Source organism: Eulemur rufifrons, chromosome 19, assembly GCF_041146395.1.
Source record: "Eulemur rufifrons isolate Redbay chromosome 19, OSU_ERuf_1, whole genome shotgun sequence".
Taxonomy (NCBI): domain Eukaryota; kingdom Metazoa; phylum Chordata; class Mammalia; order Primates; family Lemuridae; genus Eulemur; species Eulemur rufifrons.
Window position 1 is genome coordinate 80,517,556 of NC_091001.1, and position 22,192 is coordinate 80,539,747.

The following is a 22,192-nucleotide window of genomic DNA, read 5'->3' on the forward strand; positions in this document are numbered from 1 at the left end:
CCTGAGAGTTCCACAACATTTCCACCCCAAACTGCTGAAACCCAGAGTCATAGCTCCACGTAAGTCATCAATCTATAAGGTGTCAAGTGCTAGGTGAATTAGGACTGAAAGAGAATCAGCATTGACCAGATGTCTACCATGCTCGGGGTGCATACCCAATAGGTAGCGTCATCCCACTGGCTCTCAACCAGGGGCAATTTTGCTCCTCAGGGAACACTTCACAAATGTCTGGAGACATTTTTAATTGTCATGACTGGAGAGAGAGTGCTGCTACTGGCATCCAGTGGGCAGAGGCCAGGGAGGCCGCTAAACATCCTACAGTGCACAGGACAGCTCCCCCACAGGAAAGAATCATCCAGGCCCAAACATCAGTCCTGCTGAGGTTGAGAAACCCTGTGTTATCCCGTGTTACACATAAGGAAGCTGTGCTCGAAGTTCCAAGCTAAGCAGCAATGCTGAGATCCCATGCCAAGACTGCCTAAAGAAACCCATGTTCCTTATACTACACAAACTGCTCCCCGAGGAACTAAGAGAAGCACAAGACACTAACTAATCCTGTTCTCATGGTATTTACAATCTCATTGGGGAGTTAAAACAGAACAATGCTGAACTCAGCTTAATGATGAAGGACAGAGAACAAGTGATAAAGTATCTGATGAGCCTGAAATCGGTGTGTAAGAGCCTTCTGGGAAGTCTTCATGAAGGCAAGAAAGGGAAGGCATGCAAGATGGAGGAAACAACATAGCAAGGTGCGGAATGTGCATGGCACTCACGCGAGATGGCTCAGGTCGTGTTGCCTGCACATGTGTTCTGCAAAGCCCAGATTCTACCAGGGTTGTGAAGAGAGAGTCCATACTGCTAACTGCTTACCTCTGACCTTCTCCACCCACCCGAACTTCCTCCCTTCCCATCTCAAATCCAACTGACTACGTGTAACATACACAACCAGCCTGGTGAAATCACATGGAGGGAGAAAAGCCACAGGGCTGGGCCTCTGGTAGTTAGAGACATCTTTGCAAGGTCTGAACCATCCTTACAGAAACCGTGTTCTCCATAAGACAGAGTAGTAACTCCGGAAGCCCTGGATCACCAAGTGCCCCCGCTGGCCTCTCCCGCCTCCACAATCCCATCTGTCTACGCAAAGCTTTCACGGGCTCACGAGTACCAGGCTCTGTCCCCAGCAAGCTGTGAATTTCTTGAGGGCAGGAACCACTATCTCCTCCCTTTCTTTTTCTGTTGTCCCCAGCAAAGAGCAGGCACACATTTAGCAAGGAATACTTGGGAAGAGTCAGTCTGGTAGATACCATCTCCTCCTCCTTCAAGGTCAAGGTGAATTATCACCTCCTCTCTGAAGCCTTTCCAGATAGGCCGGGTCAGAATTAATTACCCCTCCTCTGTGTTCCCACAGTGCACCACACACATCTTACTCATGGCTCCCATTAAACTGCAATACGTTGTCCGTGTATCTATCTCCCCTGCTAGACAGAAAGTACGACAACCATATTAGCAGCTGAGTCTTTAGCTCACTGTCTCTTAGGAAACACCCAGTACATATTTGTGGAGGTGGGAAAAGGCTCTATGTTCAGAACTTCCACAGTCTATTCTGGGATCATTCACTGCCCCCCCACCCCCGCCACAAAGCCTCCGTCCCCCGGAAGGAAGGCAGGCATGTGATCTATACTAAAGGGACGTTTGAACAAGGGAGAAGGGAAGCCGAGGCAGCTACACCATGAGCCCCACGTACTCCAATGAGGCAAAGAAACCCAGCCTGAACTGATGCTCCCCAGCTCACCCAGCGGGTCGCTCCACACACAATCCAGGTTCCCACAGCCGCTCTTTATTTCCTGCTTTATTTCCCGCCTCAGCCTCTAATGTTTGGGAGCGCTTAAGGTTTCCCTCAAAATTTCATTTTCATCAAGGGTCTTCAATGCCTCACAGGTGAGGCCACTGGTGACAGCTCAGGGGCTCTGTCAGGACAGGGAGTGAGCACATCTGTACTGCCCCTCAGGTACCCCCAGGGGCACTCACTTGAGTTTGGGATCCTGAGTTTAGGATCCTGTTGGGAACCAAATAATAAACCAGTAATTCCAGGAGATGAATTTTCTCATCCCTCCCACACCAAGAGCCCTTGATTTTAAGTTTCTGGGGAAAGAAAATATTGTCCAGAGTTCTCAGCACTAGCATTGGCCCTCACCACGAGTATAACCCAGCCGCACACTCAACGACAAACAGGAAAACCAACAGTTGGCTCTACTGAATAGAGCCAAACCAGAATCTTGTCCCTACCAAAGTTCAAAAATATCGGGGGCCCTCTTGCCCGAAAGCATGGAATTTAAATAATGTATGCCTTTTAGAGATTAGATCATCCCTATTAAACCCTGCTGGCAAAATGAAACACTTTCTCATATCCTCCAAGTCAAAGATTTCCCACGACTGTGGTCTCTATTGCCAAAGTACAATGCTATCTGGAAAGCCGGGAGGGAGACAGCGAAGGAATGAGATGGGCTCTGGGGCCGTCCACAGGCAGGCAGCGTGCCTATCTTTGCAAAAGGGGAGTGAGAACTCGTGGCAGGGAGGACAGGTCATTGACGATAAAATGTATTCGGATATTAACATTCAAGATAGCAATCAGAAACCATTTTAGCACCCACTGCAGCCTCCATGCTGGCGAACTGCATTCCCAAACAGAAAAATACGAATTAAGCTATTAAACATGCCAAAAGCAACAAAGAGCTATGCAGCCTGCACAGATGGCCGCAGAGCGCTGGCCAAGCCCCAGCCAGCCAAGTGAGGAGGCTCCGAGATTCCATCTAGGGTGGTGGGACTTCAATGCCCATGACTGGAGGGGTCACCAGAGCATAAAAAGTGGAGAGTGTGACGCAACTTCATGGCTAAATTGGTTTAATCACAAATTTTGCTCACGATTACACGGCCTGGATAATGAAGTAAGGTAGGCAGGTGCCCAGCCCTGTGCAACCCTGCAAGCTGTCGGTCGGCATCAGAACCAGGCAGCCGCAGGCACCAGCGCAGGCCTGCTCCCTCCCCCACCCATTCCCAGAGTTCACTCTGAACCCGTTCTCTTGCATGCCAGCTGCCTCCCAGTTCTTCCTTGTATCAAATCTCCCTGGACCTCGTACCTTTCCTTGACACATCTTCCCAGCTACTATCTCTGTTTTTGTTGACTCTGATTCTCTTTCATGATACAGTGCCTTTGGCTACCCCGCTAGTTGGGGCCAAGAGCCAGGCGGTGGAACAGTGGGGGAGATAAACACAGCCTTTGGCATCAGACCAAGGCTGAATCTCAGTTTTGTCCCTTATTAGCCAAGTGACCTCAGGCAATTATTTATTCTCCCTGAGCCTCGACCTTTTCTTCTGTGAAATGGGTGGTCATGAAATTTCATGAGATAGGCATGCACTCTTGGCAGACTGGAAATCCCCAGTGTGTGGTGGGTAAGAGAGAACTTGCTGGCTGTGTGTCCTGAAGCCAGCGATGACCCTCTCGAGACCTCAGAGCGCTTGCCAGTGAAGAGGGGCCAATAACAGGCCCGGTGTCACTTGGGCCGTTGTGAGGCTAAATGAGATACTCTATGCAATGTGCTCAGCATGGCACCTGGCACAAAACTCTTAGTCATCATTGGTGCTGTGACTAAAAGGCCAAGGCTTCAAGTCTTCTGTTTCTTAGCCCAATGTTCTTTCTACTGTTACAAGTTTTCCCCAACAAAACAGGTATTTTCTTGCCCAAAGTTGATATTATTACATGTTATTCCAGGACATCTTATGACGTTGCAGTGTTCTTGTGAATATGAAATAAAGAACTAAGGTAAGAGTATTGTACCCAGCCTCACAGAAAGCCAGGGGCAGGGAAGGCCACACCCCTGGACCTTAGGAGGTCCTGAGGTGCTCACGAGAGAAGGGCAAGCACCAGGTGACTGTGTATTTTCTGATCCCCGACTGTGCTTCAGACACCATGTTGGCTGCTTTACCCGCATTAGTTCATTAGTCTCCTGTGGGACTGCAATATTCCCTACTTTGCAGGTGACAAAACTGGAAAGCTTTCAGCCAGGATTCCCACCCAGGTCTGCCTGGGGCACACAGGAGGGGTTGACGGAGCTCCCAAGTCACACTCACCATCCCCAGCCCTGCCCAGCCCACAGAGGCTTCTCTGACAACCTGGGCACATTCTCCTTCCTCCAGCCCCCCTGTCTTCGTGTGGGCTCCTGCTCCTGCGCAGGTGTAACTGGCTTCCCCAGCCAGACCTGTAAGGCACAGCCATGTTTCATGCACCTGGACCACCCCACGAGCCCTGAGGGAAGAGCTGGGCAGAAACAAGAGCCCCACTCATGTGAATTGGGAACAAAGTGTGGGGAAGAGCCAACACCACAGGAGCCCCCGAAAAGGCAATCTTTGAAAAGCAAAAATATACAGACTTTTTTGGGGTGGTACTTGACCATTTAAATACAAAGCCCTTCATGTACATTATTTCATTTATGCCTCATGATTAATCTATAAGGTGACAAGTGTCACTAGTGCCATTTTATGTCTGAAACAGCTGGGGTTAAGGAAGATAAGTGACCAGCTCCACGACTCCAGGGCCACCATGCACTCCTGCGTCTACGAAGCAGTCCCCAGGAGCTGGAGTGGCAGAGTACAAACTCACACCCTCAACTTCCCCCATCCCACGCCTGCCCAGCGGGAACTCTGACAACCAGGACAGCGCAATCGGAAGGACCCCAGTAATGCAGCGTCTTCAGGCCACCAGTTTGTGTGCTATGGAGAGAGCCCCCGTGATCCACGGGTGTCTGCTTCTGTGTTTTGGAGGTGACTGGATCCAAGCGAGGGTGGTCAGAAATCCAAAGACAAGCTTCCCCCAACCATAGGCTCAACTTTCACTGGAGACCTCTAAGCAAACCGTTCCTCAGGGCAGCCCACAAAGGTTGTGCAAGCCAACTTGGGTTTCGCTTCCCTGTCCACATGCTGTCGGCACGAAGGCTTGGACAGAGGCAAAAGGCACCGCAGTGGGATCATAAAAAGATGAATCCAGAAAGGATGAGAAGGAAGAAAGGAAGCTTGCATGTCTTTGTTCCACCAATAAGGTCCTAGATAATTGATCGCTTGTTCTTTTTCTTTTTTACTTGGAGGAGGGTGGGGAGTGAGGGAGGAGGAGGAGGTGGAAGGGGAACCATCAAAGGAGAAGCCTCAGGGTTCATTCCCAGAGCGGAGGACCCGGTGCCCAAGTCCTGCACCCCCTTCACGGCTGGCCTTTCTCCCCTGGAGGCACCATGGGCACGCTCCCGGGCCCACAGCCGCATGGCAGGGAAGAGGCAGTGGGACAGAGCAGGGGACATTGGAGCAGCAGGCCTCCTCCCAGCCTCTGCTTGGGGACAGCACAAAACACTGAGGCACTACAACAGGCAACTCTTTTTTTTTTTTAGACAGAGTCTTACTCTGTTTCCCAGGCTAGAGTGCCATGGCATCAGCCTAGCTCACAGCAACCTCAAACTCCTGGGCTTAAGCAATCCTTCTGCCTCAGCCTCCCAAGTAGCTGGGACTACAGGCATGCGCCACCATGCCCGGCTAATTTTTTTTTCTATATATTTTTAGTTGTCCAGATAATTTCTTTCTATTTTTTTAGTAGAGACGGGGTCTCGCTCTTGCTCAGGCTGGTCTCGAACTCCTGAGCTCAAACGATCCACCCATCTCGGCCTCCCAGAGTGTTAGGATTACAGGCATGAGCCACCGCGCGTGGCCTACAATGGGCAACTCTTAAGCATCGGCTGGGTGCCAGCTTTGAGGTTAGCAGCTAATTAAATCAAAGACTCTTTACTTGGGGTGGAATTTGCTACTAGCTTTCTTGGTGAAGTGTATTAACTGGTCAAAAAGCAGAGGGTACATGTGCAATCAAATATTTTCAGGGGTCCACTCTGTTAACAGGCTTATAATAGCACTTACTTTCATAAAATAAGGGGAGGAGAGGATTGTTTAATTCCTCAAACACCTTCCATCGCAGTGCAAATATCTGCAGGCTGCAGTGTACACCCCTACTGGGCAGGACCCTATCTGTCCAGCACATGGAAGGCATTTAACACATATTTGCACATGTTGGCTCAGTGAATGAATGTCCTAAGTTTAAACTACTTCAATATATTCATAAAACTGGATGTGCGCAGCTGAATTATGGAGATGATTTACTTGGGAAGCCATCTACCTGGACATAAAAGTTCACAGTAGCTTCATTCCTAGCCGAAAACTGGAAACAACCCAAATGTCCAATGACAGGTAAATGGATAAGCAAACCATGCTGCATCCACCTAATGGAAGTTTGCTCAACAATAAAAAGAAAGAACTGATACATGCAACATGGATGCCATGGGAAAGAAGCCAAACACAAAAGAGTATGTACTGTGGGATGCCACTTCTATGATGTTCTAGCATAGGCAAAATGAATTTATAGTGACAAAAAGCGCATCTGTGATCTCCTGGAGGTGGAGGTGGCCAGTGAATGCCAAAAGGCACAAGGAAACTTGTGGGGTGATGGGAGCATTCTACATCTTCATTGTGGTGGTGGTTACGTGAATGTATACAGTTGGAAGAACGCATCAAGCCCTACACTTAAAATGAATGCACTTAATTGTATGTAAATTATACCTCAATGAAGTAGTTTTTAAAAAAGCAAAAGAACTTATTTCACATAAGGATTCCTCCACAAGTTTCCCTTAAATAACGAATCATCTTCCCACCCTTAGAGCATTTAACATTTCATATTCCGTTTTTAAAAATAAAAGGACTCATTCAGAGTTTTTCAAGAGCACATCTGTCACACAACAGAATGTACACCTACCTGTGTAGGCGCACACATTCACACACCCACCCACGTGTGCAAACACGCGCAGCCACACAGCTCCGCCACCTTCTTCTGTCTTCTGTGATCAAAATACCATAATAGCAAGAAAAACACAACCAAAATGTAGGTTCAAGCGTCTGCTGAATTATTTAAATCTGTCTGTGTGTTTGTGGACCTGAATTTCCTCATATATAAAACAGGATAATTAGACTAAATGCTCTGAAAGGGCTTTTAATGACCTTAATGACCTAAATATCCATGAACAGGAGACTGCTTTAAACAATTATGGGACATCGTATGGTAGATTACTATGCAAACCCTCAGTAAGAATGAAAAAGATCTAAACGTACTGACCGATAGGAACTATCTCTGCAATATATTAAGTGGGGAAAAAAAGCAAGACACAATGTGTTTATTAAGCTGTGCTGCCGAATGACTAAAATGGGTGCGTGTGTGGGTGTACCCGACACACACACACTTGTTCTGCACAGATCATCTCTAGGCGTCTCAGCCAACAGGAAACGAGGGCTGCCTCAAGAGATTTATGCCAGGATGAGGGGACCAGAAATCGGCAGAGAGAGGCTTATTCTTCACCCTATGCCCTTTCGAACCATTTGGTTTTTAAAACTGTGTTCTGAGCTAACTTGTTAAAAATGTAAGTCAATACCTTTTTTAAAAAATAAAATGCCCCTTTTACTTCACTGGCTATTTCCAATCTCCAATCTCCCAGAGTACAGCTTGCTTCATTTACCAGACACACCTTAAATAAACACCCCTCAAAACCTGCTGAAACATTGCTTTCCCATCACGCGTAGCCAGGTCAGGGAACCAACTTCGCAGCAGCCACCGTCTCCTTGCGAACTCCTGTTGGCTGAACCGGGGGCCTACAGTACAGATCCTGGCTCTCAATGCACCGTAAACGGAGTCAACGCAAGTTGGCACCTGCTTCCTCTTTTCAGCAAGCTCAGAAATGGCCCGGGAGAAGTGGCTCCCTTTGATGACAGAGGTGGCTAAAACAAATAACTCTATGAGTATGCAAATGCTTTCCTGAGCTGGGAAAGCATCTAAAGGTGCCGAACCTTGTAAGCCTCGTCTGGTCACAGCACAGTTTGTCTATCTGCTTTGAGGGAAAACAGTAGTGCATGACTGTATACCCGCTGAGGAGGTAGTGAGTGCAAACAGCAGGAAATGTAACCACCTACCCCGAGCATTCTGAAGCAGATACCCTACTACCAATCTGCACTTTGCATTTTTGCATTTTGTTTTGCAGTGGTCTCTATCACTGGCTGTATGTGTTTTATTTTACATTTCCTATTTCTCACACCAAGCCAATATATTGCAATGATTGAGAGTAAAGGCTTTGAAGCTAGCCTAGCTGGGTTCCAATTCCAGCTCTGCCTGTTACAAGTTCTGTGGCACTTGTTCTGATCTCCTCATCTTACAAGTTGAGAATGAATGTCAGGAGAACCTGCTTCAGGGTGTTGGGAGGGTTAAATGGGATGGTGAAGCACTTGGCACTGTGCCTGGTACACAGCTCGCTTCCTAGAAACGTTAGCTGTCAGGTCATTATTGTTGTTATTAATATTTCCCACCTAGACTGTGAGCGCCAGTCTAGCAGAGCCACGTCCTTCCTTTGAGGGTCCCACAGTTCTTGATCGAGGGCTGGGCATAAGGTAGGTAATCAAAAAAGACTCCAAGTGGAACTGAATGAATCCGTGTGGCACAGAGGCAAGCTTGGTCAGGAGCTCAGGATTTTGCAACCAGAAAAATTATCTCTATACCACAAACTTTTCTCTCTCTGTAATACCACAACCTGGTAGAATCTTTCACCAATGGCTACGCATAAAGATATTCAGCTCTTGGCTCTCTTCAAAATCCTAGACATTATCATTGTTTCCTTTCCTTCTGAGCTCCTTAACAAGAGAGACTGTTTCATTAACAATAATCACAACTCTAACAAACACCCTTTATGGAGCACTCTATATGTGTTACCTATGTGAAGAAGGTAATATCTTTATTCTTAACCATCTCATGAGTGATGAAACTGAGGCTTGGGGATTTAAATAGCTTGCCCACATTCTCACAACTGGAGGAAGAGGAACATGGATTAAAGTAAGGCTCTGCACCTCCAGACCCGATGCTTCCAACTGTTACTCTGAGCCATGGCAAGTGGCCCCGAAGATGGCATGAGCTCCAGGAGATTCTGTGGCAAGAACACACTGTGAGCTGTTCATGGAGGCCACATTGTGTGAACAATAACGGAGCTGCATCTTGGACACAAGAGCAGTGAAAGTAAAGCCCCTCTGTTGTCCTCCTGGTGCTCACGGTTCTAAGGTCCACTAAACCCACAGCAAAACAGCTCAGAGTCTCAGATGCTCACACAATGAAACACAAATAGGATGAAGGATGCCCAATTTCAGGGAATAAATGCCCTCCAGGAAATATTCTGAATCATAATATCCTATGCAGCAAGTCCTATTCACCATTACTTTTCATCACATAGTTGGAACCATGTCTTGTGAGAAAAAGAACAGTTTTACAAAAATCATGGAAGCATGAAATTTAAGAGTCAGAAGCAACTTAGAAATCACTTGGTTTGAATATGCAAAGAAACTAAAACAAAGGCTAAGATCTTTTTTTCTATTCTTTTGTCTATCAAATAACCCAAAGTTTCCTTTGGGTTATGTATTTCTGTGTTATTTTCTTATTAAAATGTAACCCAAACTAACTATTGTGATGTGCTCAGTTTTAAGAAACCAAAAGCTATAGTGAGAAGCAAGAGTCCTCTGCCCCATCATTCCCCAGAGGGAACCAATTTTAAAGATTTTATTTGGGTTTTTCTGGTGGTCACTGCCACATCCCTAAATAAAATGTTTGTACCTCAATTTCCTGATTTCTTATTTTAGACATTCTCTCTTGCCTTGCCACTGTGATACATGAGGATTTAGTTCACTTCCCACCTCCCTCCTCTTTCCCCCTCCACAAAATAATTATACATCACAAAGTCTCAGTTCCTTCTCTGTTCTCTACAAGTACAAAAAAAAAAATATCTAAAATGAGAATATATCCCCTGATCCTCTACATTGTAACCAGAGGACATTAGTGTTTCCAGCATTCCCCATCCCCTGCCACCTCCACCTCCATCATTTGTCACTTTTCTATTAGACTGTCAAGGTTGACAACACTGACATTCTATTCTCTAACCATAGTTAAGTTCCAGGTTTTGTGTATATATGGGTTCTAAAATCTGAAAACTAATAGTATTTACTTAATATGATTTTTTAAATGATATTACATATACTTTCTTTTCCATGAGCCCAATATGACAACCCACCTGCCACTCAATAGAGAATATACCTAACATCAAATTTAAATGGATTCTTCTTTTCTAATTCTATCAATTGTCCTCCTCAGATCTTGGGGTCTTCCCAGGGTCCTTTTCTCTCAGGGTATGCCCATCTCAAGCCCCCACTGTCCTCTGCCCCTGATCTGGCATGATGGTCTCTGGTCTGCTACACAACTGTCATGATACACATCTCTTCACTGATCTGCTAGGGACAGTCACTGTAGTTGGAATCCATTATCTTCCTCATTCAGGGCTATTCCCTTGTTTTTGCCATTCTGACTGAAATATTGATTAAGAGTGAGGAGAAAGGCAACTTTCTAGGCTCTTGCCTGCCTGTCCTCATACATAATTGATAGTTTGGCTGGATATAGAATTCTAAGTTAAAAAAATCATACTCTATCAGAACTTTCTTCTAATGTCAATATTGCTGATGGACTCTGAAGCCAGCCTGATTATCATTGCTTAGTACATGACTTTGTTTTACTCTCTGAAAGTTTTAGAATCTTTTTATCTTCAGTGTTCTGAAGATAAATCTGTGTGCCAGGGTGACTTTCTGGATTCATTGTGCTTAATGAAACTGAATTTGTGGGAGGTCCTCTTCTACTTATGCTTTGTTTTGTGCCTCTTCTCCACTTTCTTTCTTTTCTTTCTGAAACTACTATTATTCAGATGTTGGACCAGTAGGATTGATCCTTATATCTCTTACCATGTGTTACATATATTTCTAATTCTTTTATCTTTTTATTCCATAGTCTAGGAGATTTCCTTGACTTTATCTTATAACCCTTCCTTTGAACTTTTTCTTCTGACAATATGTTGAGTTTCCAGAGTGCCTTCCTATTTGCTCATGGTTCTTTTTTCTGTTTTTGGTTGCAACATATTTCTAAAGATACCAGCCCCACTTTCCGTAGGGTTAGATGGTGGGTGGCGGGAGCTGGCCATTAGAGCAGGAGACTCCCGTATGAGAAATAGTTTCTGCTGGAGAGCTAACACCCACGCTGCTTTGCTAGTTCTCCCCAAACCAGTATACCATTTTATTTTCAAAGAACTTCCAGTTTTTTACCTGGGAGGGACTCACAGTCTGCCTCTAGGTGTTTCTGCAGTGAGAGTGGGAAGTATATGGTTCCACATATAGACCTTCCAACCATCTCTTGTTTTCAGCTGCACCTCTTACTCCTACCTTCTGGGTAAGTGCAGACTCTAAGCCTGGAGCCTGTTAGGGCTCTGCAGAGAAACTAGCTCTATGCCAGGTTCCTGTGCCCTCTGCACGTGTTCTGGGTTGTGGCTCCTGAGTGCCTCTATTCTGTTCCATTTGTTGTCACCATGCCCTCTACTTTCATCTCCCAGAAATGGCGTGAAATAGTCTGATGATGGCCTCTTTCTACTCACTTCGTTATTATAGACTCCCCTCCACCCTTTTTCCATTTTCTATTATTTGGTTGTGGTCTTGAGTAGGCAAAGAAATAAACACATTTGCTCCAAAACCACCTGAAATAGAAATTCCAAAAACGTGCCATTCGAAATACTATTATGCAGTGCTGGTGAGAGTGGAGGAGAAATAAACACTATTACACACTGCTGATGAAGTGTAAGTTGGCAAAAAATTTGTGAAGAGTGTTTTGGCACTATATAACAAAAATCCTCTGACCTTGCAACTCCACTTCTGGGAATTTATCCCAAATCACACATGTGCAAAAAGATTTAACTGCAAGAATGATCATTACAGGATTTTTTAAGAGTGTAATATTAGAAACTATTGTTCGATAATAGCAAATTATTTAAATAAATTGTAGCATATCCAAACCATTAGATACCATGCCATTATGAAAAAAAAATCTTGTTGAATTATATTTAATAACATGGAAATACATTCACAATATGGTATTAAGTGGGGGAAAATGAGATTATAAAGGAATACGCACTTTATAATTTAACTTTGTAAAAATGAAATGTATATGGAGTAGGTACATACACAAAGGAAAAAAGTTGGTCTATGGGGAGTGAAATAATGTATGATTTTTTTCTTTGTGTACACTTATAGTTTCTAAATTTTCTACTTTTCTTCTACTTTGTATTATAACTTTTGTGTAAATAAATCTGTTGTTGCTTTAAGAACACTATGGAGCTCAATCTCCTCGATTACAGGTAAGGAAACTGAAGCACAAAGAGGTTAACCAATCCATTCAGGCACCTGAACAAATTGCCCACGACTGTGAAAGAAAGGAAGGAAGGAAGAAACTGACTTTCAGTTCTTTAAGGTACAAATTAAAAATGAAATAAATTATTTTAAATTTACATATTATAATATTTCTTGAAAACTGTAATTTTCTAGTCAAATGGTAATAGCACTGCTCAATCCTAGTCACCAATTATGAGTGGTAAGTAGCCAGGTATATTCCTTAGTTCGATACAGTTTGAACATGTTAAACAAAAGCTATAGCAGTAGCTCAATAGATTTTTTTTTTAACACATTCACTGCCACACTAGAAAAAAAAATTTTTTCCTTGGGGCCACAGTGTTTTATTAAAACAATCCTTTCTAATTTGTTACTTTTTATTGTTTTCTGTGCGTGAGTTATATGCAACGCAATCCACTCCATGTTTTTAGAATTAAATTGTCAATGTTAATTGTAACAATAAGAACATTGACAAGTAAGATTTTCATGAACCAACTGCAGGGTTTTGCTTCACGAGACCCCGGGCTCAAAACTAGCCTGAACTAAATACAACTCACATGGCAGTCAATGTGTTAACAGATTTTTAATCTAGTTTTAAAATCCTTTGTTTAGATCAAATGTCCTTCTCTATATGATGTTGTTCCTCCACTTTTGTGAGGTGATGCAGCCCACATTTTTATATTTTATACAATGTTACCATCAAAATACATTTCAGACAACAAACTGTTGTAACAACATAGACCTCCTTGATCAGGTGATTAGCAAACATTTCCACTATGACATGACCATATAGTGCCTATCACCTAGTTACCCAGAGTAACCATCCTTGTTCCTACAGAAATCTTTTGAAATATATTCTCCTATTTGTGTTGAATGTTCTACAAAACAGGAAAAAAGAAAAAAAAAATAATGCTGGTTCTCTAAGAAAATCAAGCATAGGTCTCAAAATTATTTTGTGTACAGTAAAATAGAATTTATTAGTCATGTCTAAATCAGTGACATTATACCTTCAATCCAATATTCATCAGTTGACTCTACTTTAAATTTTGAAGGAAAACATCAAATTTTTAAAACTTAGATTTTGTATCAAAATGAAGAAGATATAAATAAGAAGTGTAGCATAATTTTCCATTTTCTAGGACAGAGCCTATCTTAACACGTAATCTAAGTAATGCTTTGGAATGTCTAACTGAGTTTTCTTCCATAGCTAAGTGAATATAAGAGTTTTCAGGTACAAATTATATATGAAAGCAGGGACTAGCTATTTTCTGAAAATGGGCAATTCTCCCTTTACATTCTGTGCTTGTTTTCCACATCAATATGAAGTCCTGCCTTTAAAAGTGAACAGGTGAAAACAGCAGGACCACAAATTAGAGTTCCATGTGCTGAAGCCCACAGCAACATCTGACCTAGCGGGGAAGATATTTCCTAAAGTACGTGGCACACAGGGCCTGAAAACTGTCTGTCTGTTCCAACTCTGAATATCAGGCTAGTTCCTTCTTTTGTCGCTTTCTATCTTGGCTATTAGATCACCATGTGATATGCTGGGCAAGCACAGATAAGACTAATATCACATGTATGATGTGTTACACACCACAGGAGCGGGATTCTATGAACTTACATCCAGTTCGTGAGGACGGTTCAGAGTCATTGATAACTATTAATTAATTAAGGGAGGCAGGGCTTGAAATAAATAGAAGAAATAAACCACCCCTCAAGCACAAAGAAAAGTTCTCAGCCTTTCAAAGACATCAAGGGAAAATAAAGTTTAAAACTGTCAAGTATATCCTTATAATAGTCAATGCTTTGTTTATTGCCCAGAGTAGATATAACTGGAACCTATTTTTCATTAATAGATCTTTTCTAACGTGTTGAACCTTCTGTTGGTTTTCATTTAAAGTAACTCCTGCCTTATTTGCCAAAAGGAAGTTTTCAAAGTTTGGGTTTGGAGACTGTGTTCACCAACCTAAGGGCGTCCAGGAAAGCTTCCTGGTCCTAAAGGAGCCAGCCCTGTGGCTACCTGGGGGCAGAGAGAGACACACGTGCAAAGACTCAAGATGCGAGAGGACCCGGCCCTTGCCAAGAGTCGAAGGAGATGGGAATGATGGGAGCAGAGTGAGGGAGCGGTTGGAGATGAGGGCAGAGAGGTGGCATGGCATGTACTTTGGCTTTGGCTCTGGGTGAGATATGGAGCCAGTGTCAAGGGTGAGCAGAGCAGGGACACGCTGTCAGTCACATGTCAAAGGATCCCTCTGGCTGCCGTGTGGAGAATAAACTTTAGGCACCAATGAGGATGCAGGGGGCCATTTAGGAGGCTGTGGCAATAATTCAGGCAAGAGACGGTGGTGGCTGGGAAGGAGGGGTAGTAGTAGAGGTGATGGGAATTGGTCAGATTCTGGAAATAACTTGAAGATATAGCCAAAAGCATTTGCTGAGGGACTACACGTAGCGTGTGAGATAAAGAGAGGAGTCAAGGATAGCTCAGCGACTTCTGGCCTGAGCAAAATACAGAGCTGCCCTTGGCTGAGCAGAAGGCTGAGCAGAGCAGGGTGGGAGTGGGGCACAGGGGCAGGGTTTGCACAGGCCACCCTGGAGTCCCCTCTGAGACAGCTGGGGACAACTGCATCTACAAATCTGAAGTTCAGGGGACAGGTCCATGCTTAAATCTGAATTTGGCAGTCACCATCAGGTAGATGGCACGGATCCACAATCCCTGACCCACAATCCTGACAGCCACAAAGCTCTAAAAACTACAAGTTTTTTTGAAGTTTGGGTCAAAATCATTTGGCAACACAATCTGACCCAAACTAACATCAGGCTATTTATTGTCTATATTTCTTCCACTTAATATGAATGTTTACCTATTTGTGATATAGAAATATTAAATTTATTCCATCATGAAGGGCTGCCCCAGAACCTACTGGGGGATGGTATATTATATACAGAATATACACTATCACTTCTAAAATCCAAAAAAAGTCTGAATTGCTAAACAAATCTGACCCTAAGTATTTTGGATAAGGGACATGGACCTGTAGTTTAAGCCACGACACTGGAGGAATGAGGTCCAACCACACAGATCGGGAGGCTCAGGAGAGACCTGCCCAGGTGTCTGAACAGACCTCGACACAGAGGCCCGACCTCTACTGCCCTGGGTGGAGCCTGCTTTGACTTCCCCCTTTCCTCCTTCCGAACCACCACCACCAAATACACACACTCGTCACTGACACGTGGCTTATAAAAGCCTTGATCTTTTAACTTTCTCTATGTCTTCAAAAGAGATGGAGGAAAAAAAAAAATTCTATCACCCCCCCCCACCCACAAACACACACTGTAATTTTTATTCAACCAGTTGTAACACCGATTTCATGTACCACTGAACTAACCACATTTTTTGCAAGGTGGGGTTTGTGTGGCGAGGCAAAAAAAAAATGTAGAAAAACCGAATTTATGCTTGAAGTTAGCATAAAGGCATTTCCTGTTGCTGAGAAGCCTGTCTGCCTGCTACTGTCGTTCTAACACCCCACACCACTGTTAGGATACAGCGAGAAGGTCGCAGGAGGGCACCCCAAGTCCCAGGCCTGTTGCAGGACAACACTGGCTACTGCCTGAACCCCCTGCCTGAGGTTCCCAGTAAGTACAGCTCATATTTTAATGCAAGACGCAGAAAAGGGGTAAGAAGGTTCAGAACCGAGGCCGGGTAACGATGACGCTGACAGACCCACTGCCATGGAAGCCACTGTTCCACATCCACCCATGGGGACTAAAAGTGCCCCAGAGCTGGCAGGTTTGCTGGAGATAAGTAGCCTTGTGAGCAGTGACAAATACAGATAAGAAGGTAATCCCACTCCCCACCGAGTGGACACACATCCTACCGCCTGTCCCCGCTCCCACCACCCAACCAACTACCCCTGCCCTGGCTACGGCTGCTGCCCAGGCCCAGAAAACCTGCACAGCAACCTAAGTCGTGAGCCCATTCGACTCCTACGGAAGAGGAGAAAAATGAGATGAGAAATCTCTTCAGAACTTCCAGGAGCCCTTCATTCCTAAACAGATGAACAGCAGGCAACTAATACAAAAAACCACACAGAGGGAGGAGGTGGTGACAATAAATGCCAACAGGAAAAGTGGTCATTGGTCACGGTAACTGTTGAAACTGGGTGGTAGAGATACGGGGGTCCATTATTCTGCTCTGCTTCTGTATACATTTGAAAGTTTTCATAATAAAATGTAAAGAAAATAAGGAGAAAGAGAAGGAAAGGGAGGAAAGGAGGGAGGGAGGAGGGAAATGAGCAACTTAAATACCCCAGTTGGACTGTTGTCCAAAGGCTAATTCTAGGTTTTCATCAGGCTCTCAATCTGGGCATGGAGTCCTTCCCACCAACGCAACCCAAAGCCCCTGTGGGGACACAGGGGTGACTAAAGCCAAGCCACGGTGGCATTCTGGCCTCTTCACACGCCTCGGAAGAGAGTCCCCAAGTCCTCGCCCTGGTCCTCTCTTGCAGATACAGTAAGTGGCAGTTGTTTTTAATGCTTTGTTCAAGATTCACAATGATAAACACTTTGGAGAAAAAGGAGTTGATCCCTTCATCTTTTCCTTTCTTCATATAGATGTTTTCTTTGACCTCAAAGGCTGTTTACGTTAGATGATGGGAGGATTAATGGGGCTAATTGTGTTGACAGCAGGACTGTCCTGCTGGAGCCTGCAAATCACTCCGACTCCTTTGTCTGCTGCAAGGTCGCCTCACCACCACCCAACCTGGTGAGCCTGCACGCGGCCATGCCAGGTGTGCAGAGTCAGCACCGCACAGGACGGAGGCCGTGGCAGCCTCGAGGGTGTGGAGTAATGCTGCCAACCTCCCAGCAGTGCCAAGGAAACGCCAGCGATCCGATGAGTGCACCCTGCAAGTGCAGCGCTCAGTCCGCCTCAGCCAAGCCAGACCCATCCCCTCGGTCCTCCCGGGAGCCGCGAGCCTCTGGGCAGGCATCTGCTGTGCCAAACTCCAGCGGCACGGGCACAGGACCAGCTGCCCAGAGCACACGCAGCTCGGATGCCTCTGTGGCTGCCAGCAGCAGAGCTGGACACACCCTCAGGGTGGAACCTGGCCCAGGGAACAACCTGGGAAATCAACAAAGTGCAGCTACAGCAACGGTATGGAACACCTGAAGCTCTGTCGCAGGCAGACGGATGCTGCTCTGCAAAGAAGCCTGCAGGTGGCATTTAAGCCACGCAGCTGGGGCTGCCTGCCCACCACAGCCTACTCGTGGCTTCCTTTCTGCCTCCCCGCCCCCCCCCCCCGACTTCACTGCTGTGGGGTGATCATCCTGCAGTGTGACACATACCCTGCTACCCAATTAGTCAAATACGAGAAAACCCACCACTTACTTCTCCTTGAAAGTCAAGTTACTCTCTGATTCTCTAATTCATTAATCTCTCAGCGAATGGCAGGTTTCCTGATTTAATGGGATCCAAAGGTTTCAATAGCCTGTCTGAGAAAGTAAATTCAACAGCTCAGCCATTTGGTGTGAAATAGTTTCCAACCAACTTCAATTCCTTTTCATCTGTTTATCCTACTGATGAACCTTGGAGCCCAGGTGTGTCGTTTGAGGCAGTGAGAAGGACGTGGTTGCCGAGGCCAAACTTCTCAAGCCTCAAGAATCACAGCCTGGGAGTCTACCCCAATGTTCAGAGCCCTAGTGGAGCCCACTTCATTCTCCACCAAGTTGCCTGGGGCACAGGGCTTGTCAGCATGGAACAACCTCAGTAGGATCCTGGGCTCCTTGGGGACAGAGTCCCACTCATCTTTGTCTCTCCGGGCCCTAGTGGGGTGCCTGGTTGAAAGGAGTGGAAGTAGGGATATAACAGGTATTAGTTACACAGAAGTGACAGACAACCCAATCAGAAGACCACATAGGTAATCACTTATCTGTGATTAGGATTTGTTTTGGCCATTACATATCAATTATAGGCCCTTTAGTGGGAGATAAGAGTAATTATTAACATGAGTTTGGCATAAGGGAATCATTACCAAAATTAAAAGTTAAGAAGCAACTGTCCTTACAGAGACAGAAGGTTAAAAAGCAAACGCTCCTAACTAAGGCAGAGAAGAGAAGTCAGTCTTACGGGAAAGATTTAGCCATTGATGACGCAACTCATTCAGTGAGTGACACAGATTCCCGCATCCCCAAATGCATCCCCCCCACCACCTAAATTGCCAGGTCGTCTTAGCAAAGTAAATTGAAAGTGCGAATTCCACGGCACAAAGCTCTCCTGCCCAGAGTCATTACAGGGCATCCAAACCAGGCAAAGAGAAGCAGGCAATCACGCAGAGCTGGGGATTGCTGGCGATCACCCTCACGTCCACGTCCAAGAACAGATGCATCCACAGCCAACCCTGACCCTGCAGAGGGCTTGCGCCCCGGGCCCGACCTTATCTGCTGGGGCCGCCTGTGGATGCACAATTCAGGCTGCTTTCTAATTCTTCCCAAGAGCCCACAGCACTTCTCTCCAGGGCTAGCTGTAGTTTCACTCTCTGTAAACCAGCGGTTAAAATGCCATGGGCCTTCCCCAAACTGCAATATTACTTTTCTCCCTTTTGGAGGTGACAGGCACATTTCACTTCCCTGTCTCTGTGTGCCTTTGTACACACACAATTTGATGTATACAATAACTGATATGTGCTGACTTTACACAATAATTTCTGAAAAGGTACACACAAAGGACTCAGACAGAGTGCACCGGACAAGCACCAGAACCTTCTGCAACCTGTTCTCCCAGGCCCTTCATCTGGAACCAACTCAGGGTTCTCCTACACCCGCCCCTCATATCCAATCAGTCACTATGCCCCCTCAAGCCATTTGTCATAAGGGGCTGTGCCTACCCTTTGGTTCCATCCCCACCCCTGGTGCCAATCCTCACAGCCTTCGGCCTGACAGCTCCTAGGTCTGCCCTCATTCTCCTCAACACGAATCCACACTGCAGGTAGAAACTCAGCTGACTGGTACGACTGTCATCATGATGCCTCTTGCCCCAAACTGCCCTCTGTCCGCAGGCTGACATTCAGCTCCTCAACACGGTGACCCACATCCTCTGCACTGTGCCCATGCTCCTCTTGTACCTCACTTACCAGTGCCAATGCCCAGTGCTCCGGCCAGGCTTGCCTGTCCCCCATCCTGCCCACACCCTCCCATACATCCCAGTCTCCAAATCGGCCTTACGTCAGGCTCCAGATACGTTCCTTGCTGGGCCCATCCTGACTCCTCATTCCCTCCTCCAGCACTGAGCATCAACAAGGTTATCAGGAACTCCCTTCTACCTGTATTACTAGTCCCCAGGTAGGCTCCACAGGTAGCTCTTTAGGGGCATCGCCTACCCTATACCCCACCTCCACCATGCCCCAGTCCCCAGGGCCTGACAAAGCGTTCCACATATAAGGGCTGATTACAGTCATTTGTTGTTTGTTCCAATCCAGGCTGAGATACTCTAGCTCTTCCTTTGGCATCCACAACTTAGGGGAGATAATGACTTTAACTTCTAAATACTCAATGTCAAGTAAAGTAACTCTAGACATAAATAATATTTTTTAAATGCTGCACCTCCTTTCCATCAATCAAGCAGTTTCTACACTGTACAACAAGGCAGTATGCCTATAGCCCACGGGATGACCAAGGGGCACCAGGGGCTTGCAGGGGTGAAATCCCAGACCAGCCTTGGGAGTTCTGAGCCCAGAACCTCCCCCACCTCCCGACCCCAAGCTTGGCTCCCCCACTCTTGGGGCTCAGAGATGCTGTGTGATCTCTTGTGTAAGAGGATTTGTCACCAGAATTAAATAAGCTTTCTAGGGCTGAGGGAGTGAGAGATAGGACCTCATAAGATTTCAGCTTGTTGTCATGGGGAACAAGAGACAGAAGGCCAGGTTTCTTGCCTTGCTTCTGCCACTAAAGTCCACACAAGCCAGGACAATCTCTCAGAGCCTCAGATACCTCAACTGTAAACTCTTGCAGGGGCAGTGGAGACATATGCAAGGCATGCAACAAACAGAAAGTTTAGGATAATCAAGAACTGAACAAATGAAGAGAGAGAAGCTTTTGGTTTGAAAACTCCAGTGGCATTTGTGTCCTGAAACAAGACTCAAGGACAAAAGGCCTCTGAAATCTTTAACTCTGTAATTCCTACTGTCACAAGTCATCTCTCTTGCTGGCATTTAACATCCTTCACAACCCAGCCCCAGCTGACATCCCCAGCTCTCCCACCCCCTTATGCTGCAGCCATATTGCCCTCCTACTCTTCCAGGCCTTCCTCATTCTGCCCTTCCTCAGCACAGTTTGTTCCTCCCAGATTTCCCCCTCTAAAGAGTCCAAATATCATCTACCTAGAGGTTCAGGCCTATTTGCACCTGGAATCTGCTCCTCTCTCAATGCTGGAGTCCCTCACAGGCAGGTCTGCACCTATCTCCTTCCTGCTGGTCCCTGGAGGTTCCCCTCTCCCCACCAGGAGCACATGGAACATTGATGGGCCCTTAAAACATGCTCAGTAAACTCTTGTTGGTTCAGTGATGCAATACCAAGAAGAACCAAAGCGCCATGAAGTTTCCATTACATTCAGCTGGAAAAGCCCTTTGAGGATTTTTCACCCCTTTGGTCCAATCCACTTAAAACACCCTCCTTTATTTTGCTCTGAGCTCATCTCAGTGCTGTGAAAGTGCTGCATCCAGGCCCATCTGCAACCCCAGACCAGCAATCACTCCCCACCCCCATTAAACTCACTATTACTTTTCAGAGAGGCAGCCACTCCAGAATCCTTCATGAAGTAGCTGTGCAGGGACACGGCCTAACGCCATCTTGATGCAATTATTTCCTCGTGTTGCTGCTTCCCTGTAGTCATACCATTGTTCTTCATTTACCCAGAGAGCTACATCTGAAGCTTTATAGGAAAAATGAACATGGCATACCACACATTCCACACTTCCCAGTGTACCACCATGGGCTGCAAAGCCTTAGTTGATGGCTCTCAAGGCTTGCAGTCGAACAATTTCGCAAACCAGCTTGCCTACAGTGCCATCCAGATCTGGCCTCAGTCCTTTAACCTCCCACATCCCATCTGTACTAGGTGTGTGCTTCCTTCCAATCACCAGAACTCTCGCCCCTGGTCCAGGAACTTGAAAAGCCACATGCTACTAACCAGTCAGCTTGTGCAGCAAGCTAGAGGAAGAGAACCATCCCAGAAACCACAGTGTTGGAGGAACAGAACAGCCACTCAGCTTCATGGCTAAAACAATTGATGACAACGTGTCCTCTTGGAGCCACACTATAGACCTTGACTCACGAAAGTGGGGTTCTCCCTGACAGCCCCAGAGGAAAGGCAGCGTGTTGAGCCAGGTAAGTTCTCAAGACGAGAAGAGAAGGGACACCACGTAGGACTTGGGAGCCAGAATGCCCGGGCTCTGGCCCCACTTAGCAGCTGTGTGACCTTGGGCAAAGCCATCACTCCTTTCATGCCTCACTCTCGATCTGCAAACTAGGAACAACAGCACCTACCTCCTAGAGTTAGGATGGTCTGATGAGGTAATTTACATAAACATGCATTGAAACTATACTTGATAGAGTAAATTTTATCATCATCGTCACCATCAACCTGGTTATTATTATCATTATTATTATTATTACCTAGTCCCCTTTGCTTTGTTTAGGCAGGAGAGCCAATGCCTGACTCTCAATCCAGAGTTTCCTGTCTCAGGAGGCTCCACCTAGAAAAATCCTTTTTCCTCCCTCCCTCCTTTTTGGCTTTTAACATTTCAAAGACCAAATACCCATTTGTCCATTCAAGCCA

At 45.8% G+C, this 22,192-nt stretch overlaps 1 protein-coding gene across 1 annotated transcript in view; it reads right to left on the reverse strand.

The window, feature by feature from the left end:
* Positions 1-22,192, reverse strand: part of PRKCE (protein kinase C epsilon) — a 461,318-nt gene that overhangs the window by 288,739 nt on the left and 150,387 nt on the right. The window lies entirely within an intron of this gene.